The following is a 12,389-nucleotide window of genomic DNA, read 5'->3' on the forward strand; positions in this document are numbered from 1 at the left end:
GTCTACAGGATCAAACAAATCTAGTTCTTCTTGAAAATAAGACACAATTCAAGCTATCACAGAAGGGTTGGGTTTGCTGGTGGAATTTTTTTTTCATTTAGTCAAGAGCCACTTTTGTTTAAAACTAAAACAATGTGTAAAAAGGAAAAATTCTCTCCCTTTTCACTCAGCAGAGGAAATCACATTAATCTTTCTTCAGCTGGTAAGAAGTTTAAAACTTTGAATGCTTTCAGCTGGCAGAGCTCCAAGTTTTCCACATTGTTACAGGATTTGCATGAAACTGTTTAAGACCAAGTTCTCATGTTGATATGATCTCACTTTAGTGAACATCTAGATTTGGGAGCCATATGCATGCAAACCATTGGGGTCTAGTTGCATGAGTTACAGAGATTAAAATTAAAGTTTTACAAGAAGTGGTTCTGGACTCTCATTACATATGAATGCCAGCACAAAATTAAGCTGATGACACAGATCTTCCTGTGTTCTGCCTGTCTGCTTATGCACACACTGCCTCTCACTGTGTGATTATCAAGGTGTTCCCTGAAATAGGCTAAGTTAGTTCATGGCTGAAAATATGGACTTCTAGAAAGGATAAACAAGGGAAATGGCTACATAGCCACAATGATAATACCTTTAAATACAGATAAATGAGCTATAGTAACATGGCAAGGAAGGGCACAGAGCAGAAGCTACATGAAAAATTAGTATGAAGACAACAAAATTTCTTTTAATGGGATACGCTTACAAATATGGACAGAGAAAATATGGTATATCCCAACAGGTTAGAATGCAATTTCTAACAGGAAACATTTAAAATAGCTTCTTCAGTCAGGAGAAAATGTCCCAAATGACTTGTTTTTTTAAGTAGAAACGAAATAAAAGCTGCTGAGATAAATATTTCTATCCTCAATCTGTAAATTTACTGTCATTCTTCCACAGAAAACTCGTGGAGAGATATTTTTTTTCTGAACCACAAATCTGTCAGTGAAAATTTTTCCTTCATTCTCTATCACCTCTGTGTTTCAGATGGTGAGGCACTCGGATGTTCCTCACAGGGTCAATGGCTGTGGGAGAGCATGCAATGCCAGCTCATTTCCCTCAACGCCATACTCCATATATCAACTCCAACCCAGAACACACATGGCGAGTATTTAAAGACACAATATTTATCCTGCTTCCAGCATTTGTCATCTGTTAGCTGATATGTTTGCTCTTCTCCATAATGTCTTGGTAACAGTGACGTTCCAAGAGGTGTTTGCAAAGACACCTGTAGGTGATTTGCAGTCCAGTTTGAACCCTTGGTAACAGAAGGTACCTCGGCACTGAAGGCCACTTTCATGCACTGTGGCCCCAGTGGATTGTCAGTACAGTGTGCTGTTCAGTCGGGAATGAGACACCATAAGGAGTGCCACATTCCTATTGCTAGCAGCACCAATAATTTCTTCATGAATCTGTCAGTCACTGACTCATCCACAGAAGAGGATGACAGCTGAACTTCCAGTGACCTAATAATCATTCTAGTGCTTACAAAAATATACTGTAATATTAGTTTTCTTGAGCTCTGTTGAGGCTTCTACTCACTATTACATGAAGAGGAAAAGAGTGCACCCCAGTGAGCTATCATATTTCAGTGCACATGGCAGCTCTTACTTAGCTTGGCTCTAAAACTGTTATTCATTAAGGCAATGTCATCCGTTCAAGGCAACTGGATGGAAAGGATGGGCCACTATGCAGAAAGCTGAATGTTCCCCTAGATATCACTAAGGAAACTAGCACTGAATAAATCATTAAAATGCACAATACTGGTGGAACATCAGATAGCTACAAGCAGCTAAAAAGGTTCCTGCTGGTACCTCTTCACCAGAGGATCTTTTTTTTCCAGATGAAGATCTCCAAGGGTAGGAAATGAGAAAAGGGAACAGCATACAGAAGCAGAGAATGGATAAATTCCTCTTACTAAAATTCTCTCCTGTGAGTAATACCAGATCCTTCAGAGAAAGGATATCTTCAAGGACAACTTGTCACTCTCCTTGAACTCTCACATCCTACATGCAGCATTCTAGGGCTATCAGAAAGCTCTCAGCTATGATTGCTGGAGTTACATAGAGTATGTGTGGACTGCAAACAAGGAAAGGGTTTCTGCATTCTCCACATTTGCTTTGTTCTGCTAATTTAAGCATTTGAATTACAGGCTCGGGGGCTATCCTGAGCACTCAGATCCCCTACAGAAGCCTCACAAGCTCCTAGTGAAAGCTCCAAGTGAAATAAAGTTGCAAACCAACAGTACTCTCCTACATCTCAAGCAAAGTGTGGAATGGAAGAGCCTGGAAAATCTGGCCTGATTTTCAATTTTATCCTCTGGAGAACATCTGTCTCCCTTGCTTTGCAAGGCCTGTAGATCTGAAAAGAAAAGCAAGGTCCAACACACATCTTCTCTCACCCTCTCTTCAGTGACACCAGCTATTTGCAGGGCAGAATATACATTCACTGGTGCAGGGTGAGCTGAGTGATGCTGCTGGAGGAAAATGAGCCCCACTCTCTCAGCACATCTAGTTAGAAACGTTGGTTAGAGCAGCTAGCACATCTTCCCCGTTTGCTGAAGTTTTTCTGATGACAGCAAGAAACCCATAAGGACTGTTTTCACCACCTCAGATCTCACTGAATTTGCCTCCTCCCACCAGATCTGCACAGTTAGCAGCAAAAGTCAATCATGCACTTACCAGCACTGGCCAAAATACAGCAACTTTGCGTTACTGGAAATTTTGTATATGAAAGGAAAATGTAGAAATAATCTGAACACCTCATCCAGTGGTGACAGGTTTCACCCTGTCCTTTCCAGACTCTTAATTTTATACCACCTCTACCCTGTTTTTGTTTTTGTTTTCGTTCTCCGCTAATGACGCGCTTCACTGCCTTGAGGAAGGATGATTACAGGAAGCTGATGTAGCAATTCTCTGGCTCCAGACTATCTCAGACAAGCACATACCAAAGCATTTCTCATGGTGTAACTCTTCCATGTTGACTATGTTTGTAATTGGGTTTTCACTGTTTTATAAATCTTGATTTGTGCATGTTTGGCATGTGTTTTTCTAAGGTAGGAAGATGAGAGAAACTTGCATCAATTCTACCATTGTTGATCCATTCTTTGTTTTGTCTTTGCTTCATTTCTTCTCCATAGTTCAGCAATCATCTTAAATTTGTGTAGAAGATGCACATCTACAGGATCCCACTATGTGACCATCTACTTCATCCTAAAACAGTTAATCACATCAAGATGTAATTTTGAATATGAGCCACTCCATCACCAACCAATCACACAAGGGAAACAGTAATAGCAGAAAATAAGTTCAAAAACTATAACCAGGCTCTGTCCCTCTGCAGGGGTTATGTTCTGTATCCCATTGAGTATTTAAAGACTACTGAAACAGGAGATAGCCAGCAGCCCCCTGATTTTACTACACTTACAGAACTAGCTTCCATTTGTCACACAACATCATGATGGCATAGATTTCTATAATTAAAATTAATTCTTGGGAAACTGTCATTATAGCTACTAGGCTTTTGCCTGAAGGAAAAGATTATGCTTCAACAGTGCATTCATATTCTCTTCATGCCAAGGCATCAGTAGTATTACAATCACCATCGTGACATCATCCATCAAGGTTGGTAGCTAAGGCCCAGTGTTATCATACATTCAGTGTTGTATCCTCTGTAAGGACAGTAAGTCTCTATTCAAAATGAAGATCCTGCCATCAGTCCTATAGTTTACATGAAGTGCCAGGTCATGCTGCTCTGAACAACTGCTAAGCCAGTGTACACAAAATAAAATCTTTTGAAAAGACATTCAAAATCCTAAAAGGTAAAAAAAAAAATCCCTGGATCAGCAGATCATAATCATATGTGGCACCACTTACCAGGCTAAAATCTAAACTATGCAACATGTGACTAAAAAGCATGTGGCTTTCCCAACACTATTGCACTGGTGGGGTACTTGGCAGTATACACACAACAAGTCAGGCAACTATACAGACTGCTTCGTTCCTATGCTGCAGAAGACAATACCAAACACATCAAAAGAGATCAGACTATTATTTATATCCTAAGACACAAGGTTTTTATTAATAAAACTGTTTCCTCAGAGTTAAATTCCATTAACTGTACTTAAGACAGAATTACTACACATCTTTCTCCCAGGCAAAACCTGACCATTCCACATGTGTTACAAATCAGTGTCTCTTTACATTTATTGGTGTGCAGACGAAAGCCAAAGATTTCTTTTCAGATTCTGGCAAGTCAGGAATCTTTCATGTTTGAGGAATCACATTGCTATCAATTTATTTGTATTTTAAACTTATGAAGTTTCATACCAAAAAACCAGTAGATACATTTTTATATTAATCACATTTCTCCATCTTGAAGTAAAAAGCTTAGGTGGCATCACTTTTAGGGAAGAGAACTGTGAGATACAAGATATTGCAAGGAAGACTTTAAAGTCCTTTCCATTCTGCATAAGGTTTCCCCCCTTCTTCCCCCTGCATATTTTTTTAATCTTGAAAGCATTTCCTACTAATGCATGAAACCCCCATTATGCTGCATATGGTTTCTATTATCAAGTCTATAATGCTTTCAGGAATTTCTTTGATTTTTCTGGTTGTTACCTCATTCTTTTCATTCCTGATTGACACAGAAGCAGCAACCCAAGTCATTCCTAAGTATCTTTCTTTAGTTATAAATCAGTCTCCATACTTCTGTAGCATACCTCAAAATGGCTTGCCTTACAACCCTTGTATGAGTAAAGGAAAGGCCTTGAATATTGGTTATTGTACTCTTCATTATGTATTTGAAGATCATCCAGTTTTCTTATTTGAAGAGCTAGATTTTACCCATTAAATTTACATTGCACCCATGGACACTACGCTTGCACCTACGCACCTAAATCAAGACCTGGGATTTGTGCACAAACGTGTACAAAAAACTGAAGAATACTCTTCATAGAGATGGGACCAAAAAAAAAGAAAAAAAAAAACAAACAAAAGCCCTCCAAAATTTTTGCTTTCAAAATTTCAAAATTAGTAAATTAGTGCAAGATCAGCTTTCTATGGCAGATTTCCAAATAATTACTAACTCAATGGTAGCTGAGTGTCTAAAAATGTAACCACACAGAACTCACCCAAGATTTCATGGGAAGGCCTGTTTCTACCCTGCAACCAGCTTTTTTTTCCCTACCCTGCTCAGTGTGTGCCATTGGGCCGTGGGTGGGTGCTGGCACAAGGGAAGAATTCACCATTGTTCAGACGGAAGCTGTCGGGTACGCAGGAGGTTCTGCTGAAGGACTTCATGGTTCAATGCATGGGCCAAGCTACCAGTGGAACACAGCACAAACAGAAGCAGCTTCACTTGGAAAATACAATTTATTCCACAGACTTGATTTTGAAAGATCAAAACACAAGTACTTGAGGACCGGAGACAGCTCTAGATATGGCTCAGAAATTATGGAGGTTGCACACTCTATAGTCTTAGAGTAAGGATATGCACCAAAGGTGAAATATTCCTGCTGAAATAAATCAACCTTATATCACCACGTTGCTTTAGAGAGTGCTGCATCTCAAATGCAATGATGTATGGAAGAGGGCGGGGGGTTAAGAAAAAAAATTCACCATTATCATTGCTTCAGGCAATAACTTGAACAGTGATTTTACCATTTTCACCCTTTTAATGTTGATTTTAACTGGATATGATACATTCAGAGGTTGAAATGAACAGAAAAAAACTGCTGCATGATTGCATTTTGGCAGCTATGTACAATTTCCCTGTATTTCACAATCAGCTATTCCATACATGAAGCATACAAGAATAGACAGAGCCACCACGAATTTCCCAACATTTTGTGTTTATTCTGTCCACAGATCAGAGTTGGTGCTCCCTGGCTAAACTGAAACAGCTGGACAAAAAGAAAATCTCCACTGCATACAGTCCACTAGCAAGAGAGATCACAAAACAAAGCTTCTCCCCCAAATGAAGTTGTGGGAGAAAATGAGTAGACAGCAAGTGCAAAAACCTTCGGCCATGTTCTTGCTTCTTCTCTTTCTTCACCCCTAAATGTTGCCCAGAATTCTCAGAAACACCCTGAATACAAAAGGATTGTGTGAGACAAGGTATCTCCCCTGGAGAGAGCAGTAGCAGCAGATGCTGCATCTTCCTTCAGTATGGCACTGCCACTCCAGACTCTCCCTGGCTTAATGGGGAACATCTACACAGGAAAAAAACCTCAGTGTTTGAAGCCTGGCCACCAGTTTAGGTGGTGCCTGGCAAGCATCTGGCAAGCAGAGAGGAGACATTTAGACATTTTTTAGGGCTCTGATGGCTTCTTCAGAAGAGATCTTAATTGGAAACACTGGAAATATCAAGTAATTGCTATGCAAGGGGCCTTGGGGTGTATGTTTTCTAGTGAATGTTCATCACCCTCGAGGGGAAGCAATAAAATCCACTGCCATCGCCTGTTTAGCAGCCCACTGGCAATATTCTTTTGTCAGCTTTAACTCCAGCCTAACACACCAGTTGTCTTCTGCTCAGAAACTGCCATTAGCTTACAAAATCATACATTTCAAACAGGTTTAAGCATGCTCACTCTAGAAAGAGATATATATCCGAATTTTAGACAAGAGCTGGGAAAGAAGAGTGGTGAAGAAGGAGCAGGCACCGATGACGAGACGCAACAATTCGAACAAAAGAGATCTCAAGATGTCGCACTAACACGCACGCACACAATCTTCCTCTTGATAGATTGCTTCCCCTCGGCAGAGGGAGATGAGATGCTCCAGGAGAGCGCCCGCCCGGGCACGCAGAGCACGCGTGTGTCTCCCAGACGGACGGAGCCGGGCAGGGAGCGCGTCCCTGCGGCGGGGCTGCTCCGCGCGGCTGCCGCCTCTGCGGCACGTACGCGCCGCCCGCCTCGCCCGCTCTGCTCAAAGCGACCCCCGAGCGACCCCAGGCCGCTGCAGAGGGACCCCTGCCCCGTCTCCTGCCCCCCAAGGCCGCTGAGAGCAGCGGGGGCGGTGTTGGAGCCCGCCCCGGGGAAGCTCTGGGGGTGCTCGCACCCGCGGGCGCTCGCCTGCCGCCCACCGAACCCGAGGGGGGGGGGGGGCAGCGGGCCGGCCTTTTCCCCTTCCTAAATGCCGAATTTTGTGTGGGTGAGGTGAGGGGGGACACGGCTCTGCTCCGCCACCGCGCACAGCAACAGACGCCAAGCTCAGCCCGGCTCAGCCCGGCGCAGCGCGGGGAAGGAAGGGTGCGGGGTACCGCTGGGTCACCCCGATGAGCCCCGGGGCTGGCAAGGGCGGCCGGGGCAGCGCCCGGGGGTCGGGGAGCGGCGCGGAGCCGCCTTTGTTCCGCCGCCGGCCCCGGCCGCGCCGCCGCCTCCGCGCATGCGCCGGGCGCAGACAAAGGCGCGGGCAGGGCGGCGGGGGCTTCCCGCATCCCTCCTCCATCCGCATCCCTCCTCCATCCGCATCCCTCCTCCATCCGCATCCCCCCGCCGCCCCGCATCCCCCCTCCACTCCTCCCTGCATCCCCGCTCCACTCCGCACCTCCCCGTAGCCCCGCATCCCCCCCGCATCCCCCCGCGCGGCGCCCACCCGGCGTGGCAGGAGGGCGGGGGTGTCCCGGGGGTGTCCCGGGGGTGTGCGTGTGTCCGCCTCCCTTTCCCCGCGTGTGCCGCCACGCCCAGCTGAGGCGCGGGGAGAGCGCCCTGCGGGAGCCGCGTTCCAAAGACACGCGTGTGCGTGGGGAAGAGGCGACACGGCGGGTCGGGAGGGGAAGGGAAAAAAAAAAGGTCGAGGGGAGTTGCAGCTTTCTTTGGTGGGGGGAACGCCAGAGGGTTGATGGGGACCTGTGGGGAGCGGGGGGCGGCAGTCGGTGAATATTCATAGACCAGGCGCATCGGGGCGTAGCGCGGGGGGCAGCAGCAGCGGCGGTCCCTGTCGCGTTTGACGGCGGGTCCTTGGCCCCTGCTCGGGCAGCCGAGCCCCGGCGTGTGCCGCCCAGCCGGGAGCAGCGCTTCAAACCCGCCGGCGCGCCCACGCGCACGCGTGACCGCGGAGGCAGCGCCGCTTCCGCGCCACAATGGGCAAGCGACAATCGCCTTGTCGCCGGCCACAATGGGCAAGCGCCGCTCCCCGCTCCCCGCCCGCCCCGATGCCCCCCGCACCCCGCGGAGCGCCCCACCAGCCTCCCGGAGCCCGCAATCCCCCTGCAGCACCGCCGCCCCCCGCCCAGCCGCCCTGCCATCTTCCTGGCGCCGTGCGTGCTCTTCTCCCAGCGCTTCCTTTCATGGAGAGCTTGGGGCATCTTCCTTCTTTCCTTTTTTTTTTTCTTTTTTTTTTCTTTTTATTTTAAATTATTGTTATGAATTAAGGAGACTCCCTTTGGAAACAGGCTAAAAGCACCCAAAAGAAATTGGGCATAAACCACTATTATTCCCACCACACCCACCGCTACCCCCACCCTTCCCCAGGAGAGCCTTCCCGGGCATTTAAATCTCACGGAATCGCCTTCGGTCCGTTGTGTGCCTCGATCCCGCTCCCAGGTGGTCCCCTCTCGAGGAATCGAGCTCCTCGCAGCGGTATTCCTAAAATGTGCCCGGGTAGGCGCCTCCCGGGCTGCTCCGCTCTCTCTGCTCTTACCGATTCACACGCACATCTCCCCTCCCCACAAATCGAGACACAACGGAAGGGGGGAAAATGATAAAAATGGCAAAGCTCTCGCGGGCTGCTGTGTAAATGGCATAAGTGAGACAACCGCGTCTTACCTTTTTGTGTTTTTCCTCTGTCCCTGTCGGTGTGTTTGTGTGCTGGGGTGTCACAAAGAGAGTCCCGGGCAGCCCAGAGCCCCCTCGCCTCGCTCGGAGCGCTGTGGCTCTCGCCCGCTCGCTCGCTGGGACTGGAGTGCCTAGTGCCTGCTGGAGCACTGCCGCCGCTACCGCGGCTGCTGCCTCTGCATTTCTCACTCTCTCCCCCTCCCTCTTTCCCTCCCTCCCCCCTTCCCTGTGACAGTCTGTGGGCAGTTCAAAAGCCACACGCTTTATTTATTTATTTCCCGCGCTGGCGGGCGGGGGATGCGCTGCGCGGCGCTGGCGCTTAGGGGGCGCACGGACCCCAGGTTTAAATATCACCCGTGCGGGCTGCGGGGGGGGGGCTGGACCGCGGCTCCGCGAACGCACCTTGCAGCATTACACCCCCACACCCCTCAAAAAAAAAAAAGGGAAGGGAGCGGCCAACCTCCCTTCCCCGAGGAGAGCGGGCGCGGCGCGGCGAGGTGCGGGGCGCTCCGCGACCCTCCGCACCCGAACCGCACCGTGGGGCGGACGGGCCGTGCCCGGCGGAGCTGGGGATGCTGCGCGGCGGAGGGAGCAGGCGAGCCGGGCCGCCTGCCTACACCTGCAGCCCTCTCGGGGAGCGGGAAAGCCGCTTGCACGGCGGAGAGGGGCGGCACGGGCGGAGGAGACTAAAAATTCCCGGGCCTGGATGGTCTTGACACGCTTAAGGAGAGAGTCTGCCGGTTAAACACAAAAGGCAGCAAAATAGAGGAAAGCAACACTTTTCTCAGGAGAATGGATCTCTCCCGGGCGCGCCTGCAGCTGAAGAGCTGGCCTGAACGTCGCTGGGGCTTCAGGACTGGTATCCCTCCAGATCTCCCCCTGTTCCAAAGCATCCCTGAGGCCGCCACAGCACAACCGAGGGTGCTGCCCGCACTTTCCCACCGCCCTCTTTTTACAGCCTGGCTGTGGCGGGGGCCGGGTGCGCCCCGCTCGTTGCTCCGCGCCCGCTCCGCGCTGCGGGAGCCCGGCGGCGGCGGCGGCAGCGATGCGCGGGGCTGGGGCGCCCTCTGCTCCCCGAGCGGCGGCCGGGCCGGGCTGCGCTGGGCTGGGCTGGGCTGGGCTGGGCTGGGCTGGGCCGGGCCGGGCCGGGCGCTGGCTCCGCCGGGTGACCGGCCCCGGGACCCGCAGCCCGGGAAGGAGCGGAGCCGGTGGGAACGGACCGCGGAGGCGGCACGTCTTGGGAAACCTCTGGCTCAAGGGGCGCGGTCCGGCTGCGCCGGGGCTTCAAAGCCGGCAGCACCATCTTTCAGCGAGAACAATGGAAGCTGTTTCCCATTTATCTGGGGACAAGGACCGAGTGAGAGACGCGTAGTAGGCTCGTGATAAGGTTAAGTCCGGTTTGCATTTTCGATGGATATGGATCGAGAGGGGAGCAGGCATATGGAGAGGGAGGGCGCGGCCGCCAGAGTGTTCTTCTGAGGGCGTGTGGTGTGCGGTGTGATGTGCGGTGTCACGCTTCCCGGACATTCCCACGAGGGAAAACTATCGGACAATAAAAATGCATCTGAGTTTGTGTTTCACACACCGCACCCTGCAACCTGTAGCTGTGCCGAGCATCCACCCAGTTGCTGCCGAGGCGGGGAGCCGGTCCGAAACGCCAGAGGAGAGGCTCAGGGATGACCTGGCAGCGCGGCGGGAGCCCCCGTTGTCCCCCCGCGGTCACACAAAAGCCCTGGGCGTGAAGGGAGGACAGGAGGAAAGGAGAAGCATGGACACGGCGGGTTCACCGGCAGGGACAATTCCTTATATTTAAGTGAAAGCGTTCGCAAGCCAGTCTTTTCCTTACACTTTTATTTTATTAGGGTTTTTATTTTCCTAGTTTTGCTACGTTTCTCCGCGTTTTCCTGGTGGTTTAACCCTCGCTCTGCAGCCGCCGGCGCGCAGAGCTCTCCACGCCACACCTGCCCCGATGCAGCATCCCACCTTCCCGAGGCGCGGTGCGGACTGGTTGCGCCCTGCCGCAGCTGGGGGAGGGAGGGAGGGAGGGCAGGCGGGACCCTTCCCCCCGGTCGCGATATCTCTGCACTCACGATAAGGGGCTCGGGGGGGCCGCTGCGCCGCACGGGTGAGGCATGCAGCAGCCAGCGTTAAATTGGGTAATCGAGGAAAGAGAAGAAAGGGTGGGGGACACGCCCTGACACGTCGGAGAAGGAGGTAGCTGCTCCCCAGGGAGGAGAGGCGCGTCCCGCCCCCGCGCTGCCGCTGCGTATCCCGCGGGGGCCGGGGTCCGCCCGCCCGCTTTCCTTCCCGGGAGCATCCCTGTAGAGGCAGGCGCCTGCCCGGCGGTGGCGTGCTGCAAGGTCAAGGGAGAAAATCCCTCTCCTCGGTTTTATTTCTGAGCCAGGAGTATTTGTGAGGCAGCGTTGGCGAGAAGTGAGAGGCAAGATGGGTCCAAAATCGAGCCATGGAGTAAAGCAGAGGCGTGCAGAACGCAGCAGCACGACTGTAGAGCGGCTCAGTGAGGCGCTGGGGGCCTGGGCTGGGCTGAAATCAGTCCTGGACCGTGGGTAGGGCACAGAGGGAGCCCCAGGTTATGCTGGGCAGGACGATCAAGCCTAACCGTGCCCTTTAGGCCATGACATTCCGACCGTCTAGATTGTCTTGTAAAATTGCCCAAGCACCACGCAATTAGTGTGAAGCAATATTAGAGGGAAAGAAAGAGGCTGTTATTTTAGCTTGTGTTTAAACATGGGCTTAGGCAAGGAATGCTCACCTGCATGAAATCGAGCACTATTAGACTGTAGCTGAATTACAAGTTACACAGGGTTCGCAATATATCTCAGAAATAAAAGTGTGTTCTGAGTCATTTGCTTGGAAAAGCCTGTACAACTGAAAATGGCACAGAAATAGTCATTGCTACTATCAGTTTGTGAGAGGTTATGATCATTTTGTTGTTTTCAGCAACTGGAGGGCTGAGATTGGTAACCATAGTTTACCAGCTAGTATTCTTTTAAATACACCTACATGCTAAATTGTGTATCTCAGGGCAGCCAAATTCAAAATTTGTCAAAAGCTCATTTCAGTTACTCAGCTGCATCCAGGTAAGATACATATCTGAAGGTCTTGTTTAATAAAAGTGATACTTTTAGGCAAATGGGTATTCTAAACAGCTTTTGTCTTAACTAAGGGTGTGTAAGATATCCTCTCTTTTTTCTTCTGAAATGAAAACCGTATCTGGAGGAAGAAAAAGCGCAGAACAGAGACACCTGCAAAAAAGATGAATAACCAGATCTGTTGTGGAAAGGCAAGTCTAGGCCCTTTTGTGTAATTAACAGGTGCTTTTTTGAAATCCACACTGTTACTCTGCTTTGACAAATACCCAAGCTACCTCTCTTTTCTTAGCCAGCTCTTCCTGTCACTTCTTGCCACTACTGTACCTCAGTGCTCTTCCCTCCAGCTTCAACATTTCAGGCCCAGCCTTGTCTCTCTTATGGGTGTCACCTGCTGTCATATTTCCATCTTTTCCAGAAGGAAACAAATTCAATCCTAAATACTCTTTCCTCATCCTTAATTT

General features: G+C 50.0%; 1 protein-coding gene across 2 annotated transcripts in view; it reads right to left on the minus strand.

The window, feature by feature from the left end:
* Positions 1–8,991, minus strand: part of BASP1 (brain abundant membrane attached signal protein 1) — a 51,026-nt gene extending 42,035 nt beyond the window's left edge. The window contains exon 1 of one of the 2 annotated variants that reach the window (XM_036400506.2): positions 8,807–8,991. The gene's annotated coding sequence lies outside the window, so the exon portion shown is untranslated. Of the gene's footprint in view, positions 1–8,541; positions 8,649–8,806 lie in introns of those variants that run through there. The other variant, XM_036400514.2, reaches the window with a different exon arrangement.
* Positions 8,992–12,389: the final 3,398 nt, after the last annotated feature.

This window comes from Molothrus ater, chromosome 1, assembly GCF_012460135.2.
Source record: "Molothrus ater isolate BHLD 08-10-18 breed brown headed cowbird chromosome 1, BPBGC_Mater_1.1, whole genome shotgun sequence".
In the NCBI taxonomy this organism is placed as follows: Eukaryota; Metazoa; Chordata; class Aves; order Passeriformes; family Icteridae; genus Molothrus; species Molothrus ater.